The 16795-nt window shown below is 43.4% G+C and overlaps 1 protein-coding gene across 5 annotated transcripts in view; it reads left to right on the top strand.

Annotated features, from left to right (window-relative positions):
• The window catches only part of RAB9A (RAB9A, member RAS oncogene family), a 42885-nt gene that overhangs the window by 17325 nt on the left and 8765 nt on the right, over positions 1-16795 (top strand). For 2 of the 5 annotated variants that reach the window (XM_077482536.1, XM_077482535.1), the window contains one exon: positions 14983-15015. The gene's annotated coding sequence lies outside the window, so the exon portion shown is untranslated. Of the gene's footprint in view, positions 1-1452; positions 1623-14982; positions 15097-16795 lie in introns of those variants that run through there. The other 3 variants (XM_077482540.1, XM_077482538.1, XM_077482537.1) reach the window with 3 other exon arrangements.

The following is a 16795-nucleotide window of genomic DNA, read 5'->3' as shown; positions in this document are numbered from 1 at the left end:
TCTGCAGACGGAGGAAAATCCTATTTTTCTGTCCGTCTGCAGAGCGGATCGGATGAACACGGACAGACGGTCCGTGCTCATCCGATCCCCATAGAGGAGAGCGGAGAGCTGACAGGGCGGTCCCCGCACAGTGTGCGGAGACCGCCCTGTCCGCCGCCGGCTCAGTGGGGACAACGGAGCGATCCCCGCTGAGTGAGCGGATCATCATGGGGCGGATCATTACTGATCCGTCCCGTGTGAAAGAGGCCTAACATGTTTTTAATTCTGGATTCTTTACGCCTCTTTCACACGGGACGGATCAGTAATGATCCACCCCATGATGATCCGCTCACTCAGCGGGGATCGCTCCGTTGTCCCCACTGAGCCGGCGGCGGACAGGGCGGTCTCCGCACACTGTGCAGGGACCGCCCTGTCAGCTCTCCGCTCTCCTCTATGGGGATCGGGGATCGCTCCGTTGTCCCCGCTGAGCTGGCTGCGGACAGGGCGGTCTCCGCACACTGTGCAGGGACCGCCCTGTCAGCGCTCCGCTCTCCTCTATGGGGATCGGACGAGCACGGACCGTCTGTCCGTGTTCATCCGATCCGCTCTGCAGACGGACAGAAAAATAGGATTTTCCTCTGTCTGCAGAGTCGGACAGTTGCGGAGGCGGACAATAGCAGGTGTCTGCGGATGCTCATCCGCAGACACCCGCTATCCCATCCCATAGGGATGAATGTATGCCCGTATTTCATCCACAAACGGATGAATGAAATACGGACACCCGCTATCCCATAGGGATGAATGTATGCCCGTATTTCATCCGCAAACGGATGGATGAAATATGGACATACTGTCCGCATGTGTGAAAGGGGCCTAAGATGATGCTCGTGCATTTTGTTTAGGTGCAAAACTTTGAACAAAGTGTGGCGGTGGTGTTTGGAAGTCTAAGGATTTCATTGACACCATATAGCACAGGGCTGCTTTTAACCAGGGGTTGGAGAGTGGTGTCCTTGGTAAATGCAAATTTCATCTGAATATGTAGTCATGGCAAACAGATTCCAACTGCTGCTTAGAGAACTGTGGGTAATGTCAATACTTTCATTTTGTTCCAGTTTATTAAATTGGCCACACTGCGTTTTTTTTTGTTTTTTTTTTCGTGGGCTTGCAGACATCTACGGTGGTAGTTTTGAGGGCAGAAATGATTTTTTGCACTTCTGCAAATTCTCCATGGTAGCAGCATTTCCTTCATGGCGTCACTCACATAATTAATGCCTACAACGGAATATCGGGCGAGGGTTGAACTTGAAAACAACCCAATATTTTTTATTTTAATAGATTTTATATTCTGGTCTGTGAGCTGATTGCTGAAGGAACAGTGCTCATTCACAGAAGTCAGCTGTAACAGCTTGTTCTATCTCCTCCCTCCTTCCTCTACTGGTCTTGTGATCAGACAGTGCAGGAAGCAGAACATACAGCACATCAACTGAATTGTGTGACTGCAACCATCTCCTGGGTGCCTTTATTACATATGAGAGATCTCCTGGGTGCCTTTTATTAGATATCCTGTATGGAGGCTGCACACCCTATCAGACTGCACCTGAACAAAGAAGTTCATCTACTTTACATTGTAAAGTCTTGATACAGTAAGTGTATGTATATTAACTTTTTATTTTATTTTGGCCATCGGTCTTCAAAAAATGAGTTTTTTGTATGCTGGAATCCATCTAAATTTGTTTTAAATATTTTCTTGTAATTTTATCCCACATAAATATTTTACATATGTACAGACTATCAGTAAAACTCAGATCTGTACGGAAGCTGTGTCTGGAAATATAATGCACAGCTGTCTAGCTTCCAGCGAATATTTATTATACTAATTGAGAATAAAGAATTCGATTGCTATGGCCCGTCTGCTAAATGTGTGTAAGGTGTGTGGGCATTGCTGGCTGTAACGAAATCTACAGTTTTGCTGCACTACACATCACAGCTCATTTTTATAGCGCCTGCCTTTTCTATATCCTACATAGGTACTTATTCCAGAAGTACTATACTTGTCATTACCCAACACTTTATGCATTGCAGTGAAACTGACACAGCATACAAAGCTGGCACCCACACTATGCTAGCTGGCTGCTACAGGGTCTCCATGCAGAAATATTCTACCATTTACATTACAATTAGGATGCAATTTAAAATCTGTTTAGAACTACAAGGCTGTTCTGAACAATCCTCCACTTTAAAATGGACAAGCAAGAAATACGGGAGCTGCCATTGATGACTGGTTGTTGAAGCTGTACCTATACCCTTTCTTGTTAGTCACTGACATTGGCGGCAAGCATGTGCACATCAGGTGCCTTCAATGCCTTCTATTATTCCAGGTCAGTGACTTTAGTGAATGAGCAATATGGGGGACAGCACTGGAGCATGCACTTTCAAAATTAAGTTGAAAATAGGTGCTTTTATATTTCTATTCTTATTGGTTCCTTTCAAACTGCCCAAGAGAGATGAATTTTTTTTTTTTTTTTTTTTTTTTTTTTTTTTTTTGTCATGCTTATGTGTAGTACTAAGATCAACTGGTTGTTAATACAAGGGCCGCCATAGATGCCTGTTTATTTCAGTGACTGCCTCTTTTTTACAAGCTGTTGCAGCACTGCTGAGATAATAAAGGCAAATATTACATGTGAACGGTTTTAAAATGGTAAACCTGATGTCAGTAGGGCGATTCTGCCACTAGAGACAAATCGCCAGCGGCATGATCGCTAAGCAGGCTGCCTATGGAATTGGTCCCTCTGTAGCCAAATGCAACAAAATGTTGCTCTGTCGCTGGCATGAACATTGCTGAATCAGTTGCTGTTGTTAGGAGCAACATCTCTCTCTCCCTCAGCTATGAATTGAGTGATTCTATAGAGACAAACGGGCAGCCTCTTTGCATTTCTGCCACTGGTGATTTAAGAAAATAAATAAAAATTCCAGCAGCAGAGTTGTCCATCAGTCTAAAAGTTTATATGCTATCCATTTTAAAACTTGAATAATACAAATGCTACCTGGATTAGTTTGCAGCTTTCCATAAATCCGCTCCTCTTGTGAGTCAAGGCATAGGAGTTACTCTTTAGGCTTTTTATGGCGCTCACAAAAAAAATGGTATTACCAGTAAGTAGTTAAATGATCATTTGCTATGCAGTTTAACTATAAATCATAGTTTGAAAAAAGTTGTGTAATCAGCATAGCTGAATATATTCAGTGTAGATAAATCTGTGATCCTAGGAAATGTTACACCAATAATGTATGCTAGTTCAAAGCATGTAATTATATTGTCGAAAATTATTATAATCTCCAGCACCTCCTCCCTTGCTTGTAACAGGGCTGTGACTGTTTATTCTTGTACGTTTTGCCTGGAAACTGGGTGTGACAGAGTTTTGTTTGTCTACTATGATGCCTTGAAGGATAAATTTGCTAAACTGCATTCAGTGAAGGGTGGGGAGGTGATATGGATGTTCGGATCTCCTTTATTAAGCTTGGTACACATGGGCCGCATGTTGGGCGACATCGGCCAGTTCAGTGGAATCCGCCCGACATTCAGCGTGCGTGTGTGCGTGTGCGTGTGTACGGCAGCAGATCCAACAGTTTGAACGGTCATGACTGAAAAAGATCTGCTGGCCAGCTCCTGATCAGCACTCTCAGCCAATGGCTGGGAGTACTGACTTGAGTGTTCTGGCATACCCCTTTCAGAACACAATAGGACAGCGGAGGAGATTGCAGTACTAACATCGGATTGTTGTTAGTATAGTGGCTCTGAGCTATTGGGTATTTTCAATTAACACGCTAGGTTGAATGAACAAAAAAAATAGTAGTGGTACGAGGCTTAACCCTGTTTCACTGGCTACAAGCAATATGCTTTGCGCTGAGTGGTTCTGACACACAATAGCTTTGCAGTAGTGGTACCTAGAAATGCATAACTTCAAATCAGATGATGGTCGAAACATGGGCACATCAACTGATATGTTGCTTTTGGAGGTTCTACAGTTGAATAATCTAATTTGGTGCTTGGTAGAATGCAGTACTTGCATATAGCATTGGTAGGCTCTTTATTAAAGTAAACGTTGCACTATTACGTAAGGTCTACTTGTGTGGGTTCCCCCCCATCACTTGTGGTCAATTAGGTGGGCATTATGGAAGAAAATCATAAATTAGACTTGTCTTACTGCCAGGCTTCCAGTAGGCTTTCTTGCAGAATTCTTGGAAAGTCGAGGATCCCAAATCCCATGAAAACCCGCTCGTTTACAGTGCAATAGCATCCTTTTGCAAGAATTGGGATCCTGAGTTTTTTTTTTCTTTTCAAGATGCCTCTCCCATCCTCTGGAACTCCCTGCCCCAGTCTGTCCGATCAGCCCCTACCCTGTCCACCTTTAAGAGCTCCCTGAAAACTCATTTATTCAGGGAAGCCTATCCCACACCCACCTAACAACTGTCCCCAAGCCACCTCCATCAAATCATTCTCTGCAGCTATTACCTTTTGTACCACCACCCGCTCCCTTTAGAATGTAAGATCTATGAGCAGGGCCCTCCTGTACCTTTTGTATTGTACTGTAATTGTATTGTCCCCCCCTATACATTGTAAAGTGCTGTGTAAACTGTTGGCGCTATATAAATCGTTAATAATAATAATTCCTCAGTGAAGCCCAGTGACCCCAGTGGCAGGAAGCTGCTGGAAACTAAGGGGCATTTTCCTTCAATGTGTTTTGTGAGCAAGGGGTGGGCAGCCCTTGGATTTCCACTTTAAACTTTTGTCTTGAGTTATAAGCTTCATAGTTTTGGTTATTTCCTAGTTTAGTAAGGGAGAGAAGGAACCCAATCTGAGAATGGTGCAGACCATGGCACCTGGGGCTCTGGAGTGGCCAGAGAAAGCACGGAGTGTTCGTCATTGGAATTCCACAAAATGCAGAGGTTTTCATTTAGGCTGGGTTCACATTGCAGCGGTGACGAGAACCGGATGTGATTTGCACCGCACTGCAGTGCAAATCACATCCGATCTCTGTGCGATGCGAGTTCAGCCATACAGATAGTATGGCTAAATTCGCATCGCACCTGGCCCAAACTCACACAGGACCCTTTTTTTGGTCCGCAGCAGAATCGGATCGCATGGGTGTTCACACCATGCGATCCGATTCCTGTCCGAGTTTGCAGATCGCACTGCGATATGCGAACTGATCTGGGGGTGTCATTAACATTTCACTGACACTCCCAGCAGTTCGCATAGGGCAGTGTGAACTGCTGCCGGGAGGTATGCAATGCGGGAACCCGCTGCGGATTCGCAGCGTTCCCGCATCGCTGCAATGTGAACCCAGCCTTAATGTGCAAGTGTGCTGTGCAATATAAGATTGCTTAGTTGGAGCACAAACACAATTTGCTACACAAATTATAGGAGACCAGGGCAAAGATCGCTTCATAAAGATACCAGATGTTGGCACAATCACCGTTTAGCGCAGGGTTACCAAAAAAAAATGATGCTTCTACTTTGGCAGGCAAATTAATTCACACGTTTGCTGTATGCATACAAGGATGCATGCTATTTTCAGGTATTTGCTGACCTGTTATCTTATAGTTGAATTACTTACATGGAGTAAGTGTCTATAATTAAAACCTGTTTAATAAAAAAAAAAAAAAAAAAAAAAAAAAAAATCCCTGTAAATGGTGGCTGTTGGCACAGGTTACATAATGCAGTAACAACATTCATAGTGCTACAAGTAGATGATTTCATGTTGATGGTGGGTATGTGGCATTACACCTGTGGGCCTTTTTGGAATTGAGTGACCATGATATATGGTGGTTGCTGTGCATCATTTAAGACACTTTGATGAGCAATGTTCTAACATTGCCATATCGCTAGCACTGACGTGCTTCTGTTCAGATGGCCATGTAAGACTGGGTTCGCACTGTACACCGCATATGATGAATCGCAAAGGAGCCGCACCGCATTCCTGTTCAATTCACATACAATTCAGTGTGGCGTGATTTGAGCCCATCCATTGTGAATGGACTCAAATCGCACCGCTTCAAAGAAGTGCATTCGCTTTTCTGGAGCCACGACGAACCAAATGGTTTTGTACCATGTGATCCGATGCAGGTAAACACGGTGCGTTTGTGACCTGCATTTGGGGTGTCCTTAAAATTTGTATTAACACCTGCAGAAGATTGCAAGGGCAGTGCAATTGCAATTCGGAGCAGGAAACGCAGTGTAAACTTAACCTACATTTTTTTTTTTTCAAAATGATGTGCAAACACCCTCAGTGTTTTCATTCAGCATCTTACCATTTGGCTTTGTGGTCAGCACAGCCAAAATGTCAATACCTATGTTTTCCAAGTCTTCATGAAAACATTGCTTGCTATGAGACACATAAAACCTGCCAAAAACCCCATAGCTAATCCTAAATCGCCTCCATTAAACACGTTTTAAATATGACTGGTCAACTTTTGTACACTAGCCATTCTCCATGCTCTTTAGTGAGCCTTTGTTGTAAATGGAGACTTTTATGTAACTACCTGCACTATATCTGTGTGTGTATTATAATAATTTACTACAGTGAAACTTCTTAACCATAAAATAGAGCAAAGGTATCATGCCAATCGCTAACTGAAGCAGTGGTGTAGTGCACCGTCTTTTTCGATCTTGAAATCTGAAACTTTGCACTTGACACACCATGAGAGAGGAAGAAAAAGAAGCCGTCTCTGTATTGTGCCAGAAGGTACAGCTGGAAGAAATGACTTAAAGGAAAATTTGTCTTTTTACGGATGCGTATATTTGAGCATGTAAAAAGCAAACAAAAATTCTCAACTCTTAACTCGGCTCAACTCGGTCTTGCTATATGTACATCAGTGCTGTACATTTTATGCAGCTATTGTATAGCAAAATGTGTTGCACTTCATGAGATATGCTAAAGTTTTCAGTATGCTAAGGACTTCCCTTGGCAAAACCCTACAACCAAACCAATTAGTTGTCAGTTATCGGAGTCATGACAGAAGGGATTCCAGCATCTTTCATGCTTTGATGGTAAGAGTGTTATCATTTCTGGAGCAGAGAGGCATGCTGGGCTTCACCTATTGATGCATGACTTGGAGCTACCTCCACTTACATTGTCCAAAAACCATACAGATAAGGTAGGTGCTAATCCCCTTACAGTGAACTCCATAATTTGTGTTTCAAAAAACATACCGTATATGTTTAACATAGTTACATAGTTACATAGTTAGTCAGGTTGAAAAAAGACACAAGTCCATCCAGTTCAACCTTAAAAACAAATAAATAAAATAAAAAATAATCGTACAATCCAAATACCCAATTTTATGCCCACAATTGATCCAGAGGAAGGCGAAAAAAAACCCCAGCAGAGCATGCTCCAATTTGCTACAGCAGGGGAAAAAAATTCCTTCCTGATCCCCCAAGAGGCGATCGGATTTTCCCTGGATCAACTCTACCTATGTTAGTACCCCGTTATATTATGTACATTCAGGAAAGTATCCAGGCCTTTCTTAAAGCAATCTACTGAGCTGGCCAGAACCACCTCTGCAGGGAGTCTATTCCACATTTTCACAGCTCTAACTGTGAAGAAACCTTTCCGTACTTGAAGATGAAATCTCTTTTCCTCTAGACGTAAAGAGTGCCCCCTTGTCCTCTGGGTTGACCGTACAGAGAACAACTCAACACCAAGTTCACAATATGGACCCCTAATATATTTGAACATGTTGATCATATCCCCCCTTATTCTCCTCTTAAGAGTGAATAAATTCAGTTCCTCTAATCTTTCCTCATAGCTGAGTTCCTCCATGCCTCTTATCAGTTTGGTTGCCCTTCTCTGCACTTTCTCCAGTTCCCTGATTATCCTTTTTGAGAACTGGTGCCCAAAACTGAACTGCATATTCCAGGTGAGGTCTTACTAATGATTTGAACAGGGGCAACATGATATCTCTCTCTCTGGAGTACATACCTCTCTTAATACAAGAAAGGACTTTGCTCTCTTTGGAAACAGCAGCTTGGCATTGCATGCTATTATTGAGCTTATGATCTACCAAAACCCCCAGATCCTTCTCCACTATGGATCCCCCCAGTTGTACTCCCCCATTACATTAATTAACACCCTTTAAAAAGACCTATACCACTTTTATAAAATGAAAAACACGTAATCCAAAAATTGGTATTGAATCAATCTCAGGTTTGTAGAAAAAATTTGAAAAGCAAAGAAACAAAAAACAAAACAAAAAAAACACATCCTTTTTATATTCCACAACAAAGTCCAATATTGGTGCCATTGATACAATTCATCCCATCCACCCTGCTTCTATGTGGGTGATCCTAGATAATACGCAAACAGTTCTCCACCACCAGTGATGCTATGAATGCACTCACCAGAGCCCTAAGGCCACCATGACCAGCCAAGCCTTTATTTTTTGGCCCACAAGGCCCGAAGCCAACTTCACTCCTTCCTTAAACAATCAGCGTGTCCTCCTGCAATAGGGAGTTCTCCCATCAATGGATGAACATCAAACCACAGAAAGGAAAATGACAGAGTGATCGTGCAACACAATTTTATTAAAATACATCCCACAGTTTATGCGCTTACATGTAAAAGTGTCCAGACTGGCACCAGCTTGATCGACCTAAGCAAGATGCTCAAAGCTCCGTCAGGTTATTCATTGTGCAGTGATGTTGCTCTTACCCAACCTCTGCGTATGTTCCACCACAAAATGGAAGTGACGTCACTTGTGGTCCATGAAGGTTCAAGCAGAGATCTGACCTCCTAAACATATGTTTTTTTTTTTTTTTGAAATACAGATTATGAGTTTGCTTTAAGGAGATTATCACCTACTTTATCTGTGTGGTTTTGATCAACAGTGTGTGGCACATTTTTTACAACACTCTGATTTTCAGGTTGGCGCCATTTATATATTGTAATTGCAGCTACATTTTGTTAAGGGTGTGAGGCTGTTTTTATTTTTTTTATTTTTCCCAGTGACTCCAGTTTTTCCAGTGAGTTACCAAAAACCATATGAGGTCAAATCTACAACAAGGCAAAACTTTCAATTGTATCCAATTAGGCATGCCCTTGCACTACATGGTTGAAGGTAATTGAATAGTTGAAGGTAAATCTAAAGAAAATTGTAAGGAAATTCTGTAATGGCCAGCCTTAGGCCCATGTCATATTAGGTGTTATCCTTAAAGCGGTTGTAAACCCTCAGTTTTTCACCGTAATGCATTAAGGTGAAAAACCTTCTGTGCTGCAGCGCCCCCCCCCCCCCCCCCTTACCTAAGCCTGATCATTCCAGCGATGGGGAACAGCACAGAAGCCTCCAGCCTCTGTCTCAGGTCCTCATTAGATAGATTAATAGAAGTAGGGGGTAGGACCGGGTCTTGTTGTCTCTGTCGATGAAATGCGGCTCTCTGTGGGGTAACTCGATGAAGAGGGGGAGTCGAGAGCGCTGCCGGGGCACCCCAGAAAAGGAGGATCAGGGCCGCTCTGTGCAAAACCCTTGCACAGAGGCGGTAAATATAACATGTTTGTTAGTTAAAAAAAACAAAACAAAGCTTTACAATCACTTTAAGCTCTGGCGAGACTGCAGAAGATTCTCAAAGATCACCACAAAGACTATAGAGTCATTCAGGTTTTACCGTATATACTCGAGTATAGGCCGACCCGAATATAAGCCGAGGCCCCCAATTTACCCCCAAAAAAACTGGCAAACTTATTGACTCGTGTATAAGCCGAGGGTGAGACATGCCTGTCCATCCCTGTGTGTGTGTGTGTCCGTCCATCCCTGTGTGTCCGTCCATCCCTGTGTGTCCGTCCATCCCTGTGTGTGTGTGTGTGTGTCCATCCATCCATCCATCCCTGTGTGTGTGTGTCTCCATCCATCCATCCATCCATCCCTGTGTGTGTGTGTCTCCATCCATCCATCCATCCCTGTGTGTGTGTGTGTCTCCATCCATCCATCCATCCATCCCTGTGTGTGTGTGTGTCTCCATCCATCCATCCATCCGTGTGTGTGTGTCTCCATCCGTGTGTGTGTGTGTGTGTGTGTGTGTCCAGCCTACCTGTGTCCCGAGCCTTTGTCCGAGCCTCCGTCCCGTGTCGTGCCTTGCCTTGCCTTCGTCCCGTCCCGTCCCGTGCCGTGCCGTGCCTTGCCTTGCCTCCGTCCCGTGCCCTCTTCGTCGGCGGCCATTGTAAAATTCAAAAGCCGCGCCTCCTCCTTCGCCTGTGATAGGCGGAACACTGAATTTCCCAGCAGCCTGTGTTCCGCCTATCACGGACGTCGTATCATCCTCGTCCGTAGTACGAGGATGAGCGGATGCCCGTGATAGGCGGAACACATGCTGCTGGGAAATTCAGTGTTCCGCCTATCACAGGCGAAGGTGGAGCCGGAGGCACGGCTTTTGAATCAGAATGGCCGCTGTCTGTCTGCTCGACACGCTGATCGAGCGGGCAGACAGCGATGACTCGAGTATAAGCCGAGGGGGGCACTTTCAGCCTCAAAAAAGAGGCTGAAAATCTCGGCTTATACTCGAGTATATACGGTAATTGGTTTCATGCAGCTTAGAAATATCTGTTGGTTTAAATTAGGGGCTGACAAACACCATGCCTGTATTGTGAACTGAGGGCTGGTTCATGCCATGCCTGCACATGAATCAATTCAGAGTGCTTGCAAAATGCAATTGACAGTGGGTGTCAATAGAAAGTGAACACCCCACATCAGATCACTTGGTACTTTTTGTTCTATACTGTCCAGTTAAAGTGCATTTTAAACAGTAGTGCGTGGACTAATGTGGTGTGATTTTTAGACCATTCAAAATAAATAGGCTGAAATCACACCACACAGAACCACATGTGAACTGTGCAGGAACACTCAGAGCTTTCCTGTGTGATTCATGTGCAAGCATGGTGTGAACTGGCCCTTAAAATTAATTTAGTCACAATGCTTTTAAATACAAGGACGAATGAAGGGCTTGTTTTAGAGTGCTTTTACTGCTTCAGACAGAATACTAGTATGCATGATTTGGGTATAAGTTCATTACAACAACAAAAAATACCTTTTTTGTCAGGCTTACTAATGCATAATAAAAGCTTAACCTCTTCACCACCGAGTTGCGCATGTATGCAGCAGCATGACAGGGTAGGCCATGCCACCCAGCTGCTGTATGTAAGTGGTGTAGTGCTGTTCTGTGGCACGCTCTATCAGTAGTCACAGAACTGTGACTGAGCTGTCACTAATTGCTCAGTCGAGTATCAATGATCAGGAGACACTAGGACGGGCTCCCTGTTATGTCATTACTGTGCAGTCAATCACAGTGAACAAATGAATAGGAGTCTCTTCTACTGACAGCAAGGGGTTAAAGTGGAACTTCACCCAAAAGGGGAAGTTCTACTTGTTTGCATACTTTACCCCACTTAGTAGGTACCTGGTTTTGACGGGTACCTGCTCCCACTTCCGATCCGATCGCTTTATAGGTCCCAAAAGTCTGAGGGTCCATTCACAAAGCACAGAGGGAAACCAGCTCTGAAGCTGGAAGGCTTTACTTCCGCTTTCCCTAAGATGCCAGTGCCTGCACTCCAAGCCGATTGAAGAATCGGCTCAGTCGAAGACACTGTGGATCCCTGAACAGGCAAGTGTTATTAAAAGTCAGCAGCTACAGTATTTGTAGGTGCTAACTTTTAATGTTTTGGGGGGAGACTGGAGTGCCTCTCTAACCGAACTACCCCCACCACTGTCTGTGATACTTTTTCAGACTAGTGTTTTAAAGACTTAAACGTGTGCGAGTTAGGCTTGAGGTTAAATCCACAGTCCTTTAACAGGAGTGATAACATTTTTCATGTAACCAAGATGACCACTGCAGGGAGCAAGTATGAATAGCATAGAATGCATTAAGGTGAAAAACCTTGAGACTTTACAATCACTTTAAGACCCCTTTCATACTGGAGTTGTTTTTCAGGTGCCAAAGGGCTAAAAATCGCACCTGAAAATGCCTCTCCTGTTTCCCCGTGTGAATGCCCAAGTGCTTTCACACTGGGGTGGTGCGCTGGCAGAACGTTTAAAAAAAAAAAAAAGTCCTGCAAGCAGCATCTTTGGGTGGTGTATACACCGCTCCTCCACCGCCCCTGCCCATTGAAATCAATGCGCTACACGGGCGCATTTAACCCATTCTTCGGCCGCTAGTAGGGGTTAAAAGCACCCGCTAGCAGCCAAATAGTGCTGATAAAACAGCAGTAAAGCGCCACTAAAACTAGCTGTGCCCATGGCTCAGTGTGAAAGGGCTCTTATGAATGTGATTAATGGCAGCGACTTGTCGAGAGAACTGATAAAAAAAATATTTATGTTGACTTCCCGTGATGCAGCATTATATTATTGCTAAATCTAAAAGTGAGTCACCAGTTACAAAAGGTGCAATGTTCTCTTTTGTGTGAAGACTGTTAGCAGCTCTTGGCAAGTATTGAGAGTAGAGGTGCAGTTACAGTCTGAAAAATAAGCAGACCTTTAATCTGCTAAAAACCCATATTACAGTAGCTTTAAAATGTTCTATATTTAGGGTAAAACAAAATGTTTTGATTTTGAGCTTTGTATTCTTTTCGATCATAAAGGCCTATGCAGTGGAGTTAAAGCAGAGTTCCAGTCTCTCAAGTGAAAATTAAGTCGGCAGCTATAAAAACAGTAGTTACTGACTTTTAATAAACAGCCACTCACCTGTCCAATGATCCAGTGGTATGCTCGCCCCAACCGTTTTCTCCCTGTGTCTTCTCTTGGTGGCGCCAGCATCTTTACTATAGCCACCTGACTGTGACAGCTTGAGGCTTCACAGCCAGGTGCCCACTGTGCATTGTGAATGATCCCGCAGTCTTTTGGGACATATCATGTGTCCCACAACACTTCTGGAGGGGGGGGGGGGACTTCTGATTGCCTTAGCGGAAGTGGGTACCTGTTAAAATCTGGTACCTGCTCCATATCGCAAGCAGGAGCCACGGAGGAAGCCCTAAAGCAGAACTTCTCCTGCTTTGAAAGCAGAGCTCAACCCAAAAAGACCTGTAGCTACCCTTATGCTGCGTACACACAATCAAACAATCCGGTGGAAAAGTCCGCTGCACAATCCCCCCATGTGTAGCCTCCGGCGGACTTTTTTACCTAAAAGTATGGCAGACTTAGAAAGTAGTTTTGCACTCCAATCTTTCCGTCTGACTCGCATTTCGGTGGACTATCCGGCCGTGTGTGTGCCAGTCCTCCGTACTTTTGAAACGAACGGACTTTTCCCGCCCGGAGAAAAGTCCGCTCATTTTGAGCGCGTCTCCAGGTAGCCGGGGCCAGTAAAGGAGGTGTCGATGGCCCCGTCACCTGGTATGGACTTAAAGGGGAACCCCAATGCCCAAAAAAATTGGCGTGGGGGTCCCCCCCCCAAGTCCATATCAGACCCTTGTCTGAGCACGCTACCCGGCCGACCAGGAAAGGGGGGGACGAGTGAGCACCCCCTCCTGAGCCGTACCAGACCGCGTGCCTTCAACATGGGGGGTGCCCAGTCTTTTTCTTTTATAGTGCAAACAATAAAAAACCCAGCAGTGATTAAATACTACCAAAAAAAGGACAACAAATTCAAATAGGTACAGTGTTGCGTGACTGAGTAATTGTCATTCAAAATGCGAGAGCACTGAAAGCTGAAGATTGGTCTGGTTATTAAGGGGGTTTAAGTGCCCAGTGGTCAAGTGGTTATAAAGGCAGAAGATTATTATTAATAATATATATTTTTTTAATCTTCAGGCATTCTATGCATTCTTTTGTGTGCAGCAGCCTTCCTAATACTCACCTGAGCCCCAATCTCGATCCAGTGATGTTGCACGAGAGCCTCAGCTCCCTCCTGTTTGGCTAAGACACAGCAGTGGGTGCCATTGGCTCCCGCTGCTATCAACCAAAGTCATTGAGCCAATGAGGAGAGGAAGAGGGAGCCAGGAGTGCCGCCAAGGGACCCGAGGAGGATTGGGGCTGTTCTGTGCAAAACCACATGTTTGTTATTTGTAAACAAAAAACAAGGCTTTAATATCACTTTTAGGCCCCAGTCACACCTGAAAGTTTTGTAGCTTGAAGCCTGAAGCTACCAAACGCTGGAAGGGGAAAAAAAATCTATTATTCTCAATGGAGATGGTTCACATCTCCACTCCAAGTCGCCTGAAGCTCAAACAAGTTCTGGACCCTTTTTTGTTGCTCGAATCGGGCAGATGTGGGCGTTTTCTTCTTTTTTACATTGGTGACCTTTTGCCCTGCACAAAAAATTTGGGGTAAAAACGCTGCAAAATCGTGCAATTTTCTGCCTGAAAACGCTATTCTCAGGTGTGAATGGGGAGTACAGGCTACAGATGTCAAGTGTAGCCTGTGAAGTGTATTCTGATGCATACCAAGTGCCATTCTGATTTCAAACTCGCGGACCAAATTATCCCTTTTATTTTATGTATTTATTTATTTTTACTTGTTATTTGACTTGCTTTGCCCTTCAATGGGTAGAAATTGTTTAGCTTACTGTGGGTTGCAGTTTATTTCAAATTAAGAGAAATGAAAAATCTACCTTTTTTTTTGCTATGGGCTCTCCTGCACTGCAAGAGTTGCATATAACATTTTGCCTAGGATACCTGTAAGGACTTTCTTACCCTACTCCCAATGGCTCCTCTTCCATGTGACTGGTACCCAAAGCATCTTCTCTTTGGCGCACCAGCTAGCGATTGCCATTTTTTACTTTATCAAATATGATCCAGGACCAGTAGGCCTACATTGTGAGGACACAAGGACTTGCCTACAAGTTGTGCCTCAGCTTTTTACAGGAATCCTAGGCAAATGAGAATTTAACACTCCCCACTGCTGTGGGGAGCCGCTGCAAGGGTAGATTTGACATTTTTCCTGAAGTTCATAATGTGTTGACACACTGTATGTAATGAGATTGGAAAATCACGTTCTTGTTTTTTTTTTCTGTTCTGTTTCTTTCAGCTACTGAGTGATGACAGGAAGTGAAAGAAGAAGGTATGTATTTCGACTGACTACTTATTTTCTTTACTAGACTTCAGTGCATTAATCATTGCCTTGTGCAGGCTAATTACTCGGGTAAGTGGGCTTTATGTTGACGTGTACTGTCTTCACTGGTATTGATTTATAATGAATGTCAAACAATCTAGGCTGAATGTATGAAAACATACAATATTTGCCCTTAATACTGCAGTAGTAGTACATAGGCTTTATGTTTATAGGCAACACTTTCTTTAGCTATAGAAACACTTTAATTGACACATCTTTACCAAAAGGATAATCTTTCTTTTACTGCTGTGACTCTCCTTTTCACAATTCATTTTTAGTTGTTGCACGTTTTAAATGAAGGATCCTTATCCTGGTGTGTTAGCTTTGTGGATTGAGCCTTTTGTTTTGTTTTGTTTTTTCCATATATGCAGATATGGGTTTTCTCCACCGAAAAAGAGCAGTTATGCTTTATGTAGCTTCAGTTTAGCAAATTTTCTGATTGACGTTCTTTGTTTTATTACTGTTTTCCTGTATTCTGTGCAGGTTCTGGAAGTATTATGTCCAGTGAGAAATTAAGATATCATGTAGTCGCTGTCCCTTAGTATTACCAGGATTTCTACACACAAGCTTCAAAAATTATTATTTTTGTAAGGGTAGGGCAATCCCTTTACATAGACTATGAGGTCAGCAATGTGGGTTATTTCCCTGGAAAATCAATGTGTTTATTTTCTAAATATGATTGTAATGGAATGCCCCACACTCCCCTTGAGTGCTTCCGTCATATCCTGCTTCCTCCAGTCTGGGAAAAAAAAAAAAAAAAAAAAAATATATATATATATATATATATATATATATATATATATATATATATATATATATATATATATATATATATATATATATATATATATATATATATATATATATATATATATATTATAAAACATTTTTTTTTTTTTTTTTTTTTTTTTGAGATTGTTAAATTCCACATGCTTCCATTGCCCTCCTCTCCAAAATGATAAAAATTTCACACTTCAGACCAGATTTTATTCCTGTCCTTAGCACTCTGGCTTACCCACAATCAATAGGTAGCGAACTCCTCTAGTTTTATATTTGTATAGACTGGGTTGAGGTGAGAGTGATATCCATAACTCCTACATATGTTAATAAAAATTAAGGTAGAATTGCACTAAACGTTAAATGTGAAGTTCTTAGGTATATCCATATGGATTATAATCATCTGTGCAAATATGTCCACAAGCAATGTGATAATAGTTCAATCTCCTTAATGGGCATGTCCATTATGTATCACAAAACACCGCAGTGAATCTACCACCAGCTGTAGAACGGCTTACCAGCTCCTGTAGACCCCTTATTGCAGGGGGTCGGTGTGCGTCTGTGGTTTAAAGCGGAGTTCCACCCAATAATGGAACTTCCGCTTTTCGTTTTTCGCCATCCCCCCCACCCCTGATGTCACGTTTGACACCTTTCAGGGGGGGAGCAGATACTTGTCTAATGCAGGTATTTTGCTCCCACTTCTGGGCATAGATATCCAAGCCACCCGCGGGTATCTACACCACTTCCGGAACCTTCTCGCCCCCCAACTCCCCCCCCCCCCCAGGGACCAGTGGCAAACTGCAGATCTCTGGTCCCCCTGTCAGTTTTTCAGGTGTACCCCCCAGGTGTTTCCCTATCCATTGGGCAGATCAGATTGGATGGCAGGCAGGTTATTGGTTTACATCAAACTGTCAATAGTGGAGAGCTGGCTGTGTCTGCTCTGTATCAGCAA

This window comes from Lithobates pipiens, unplaced genomic scaffold (genome assembly GCF_037356315.1).
Source record: "Lithobates pipiens isolate NorthernLeopardFrog02 unplaced genomic scaffold, aLitPip1_a1.2 Scaffold_16, whole genome shotgun sequence".
NCBI classification, from domain to species: Eukaryota; Metazoa; Chordata; class Amphibia; order Anura; family Ranidae; genus Lithobates; species Lithobates pipiens.
Note: the sequence above shows the minus strand (reverse complement) of the source record. Positions and strands in the feature narration are given on the sequence as shown.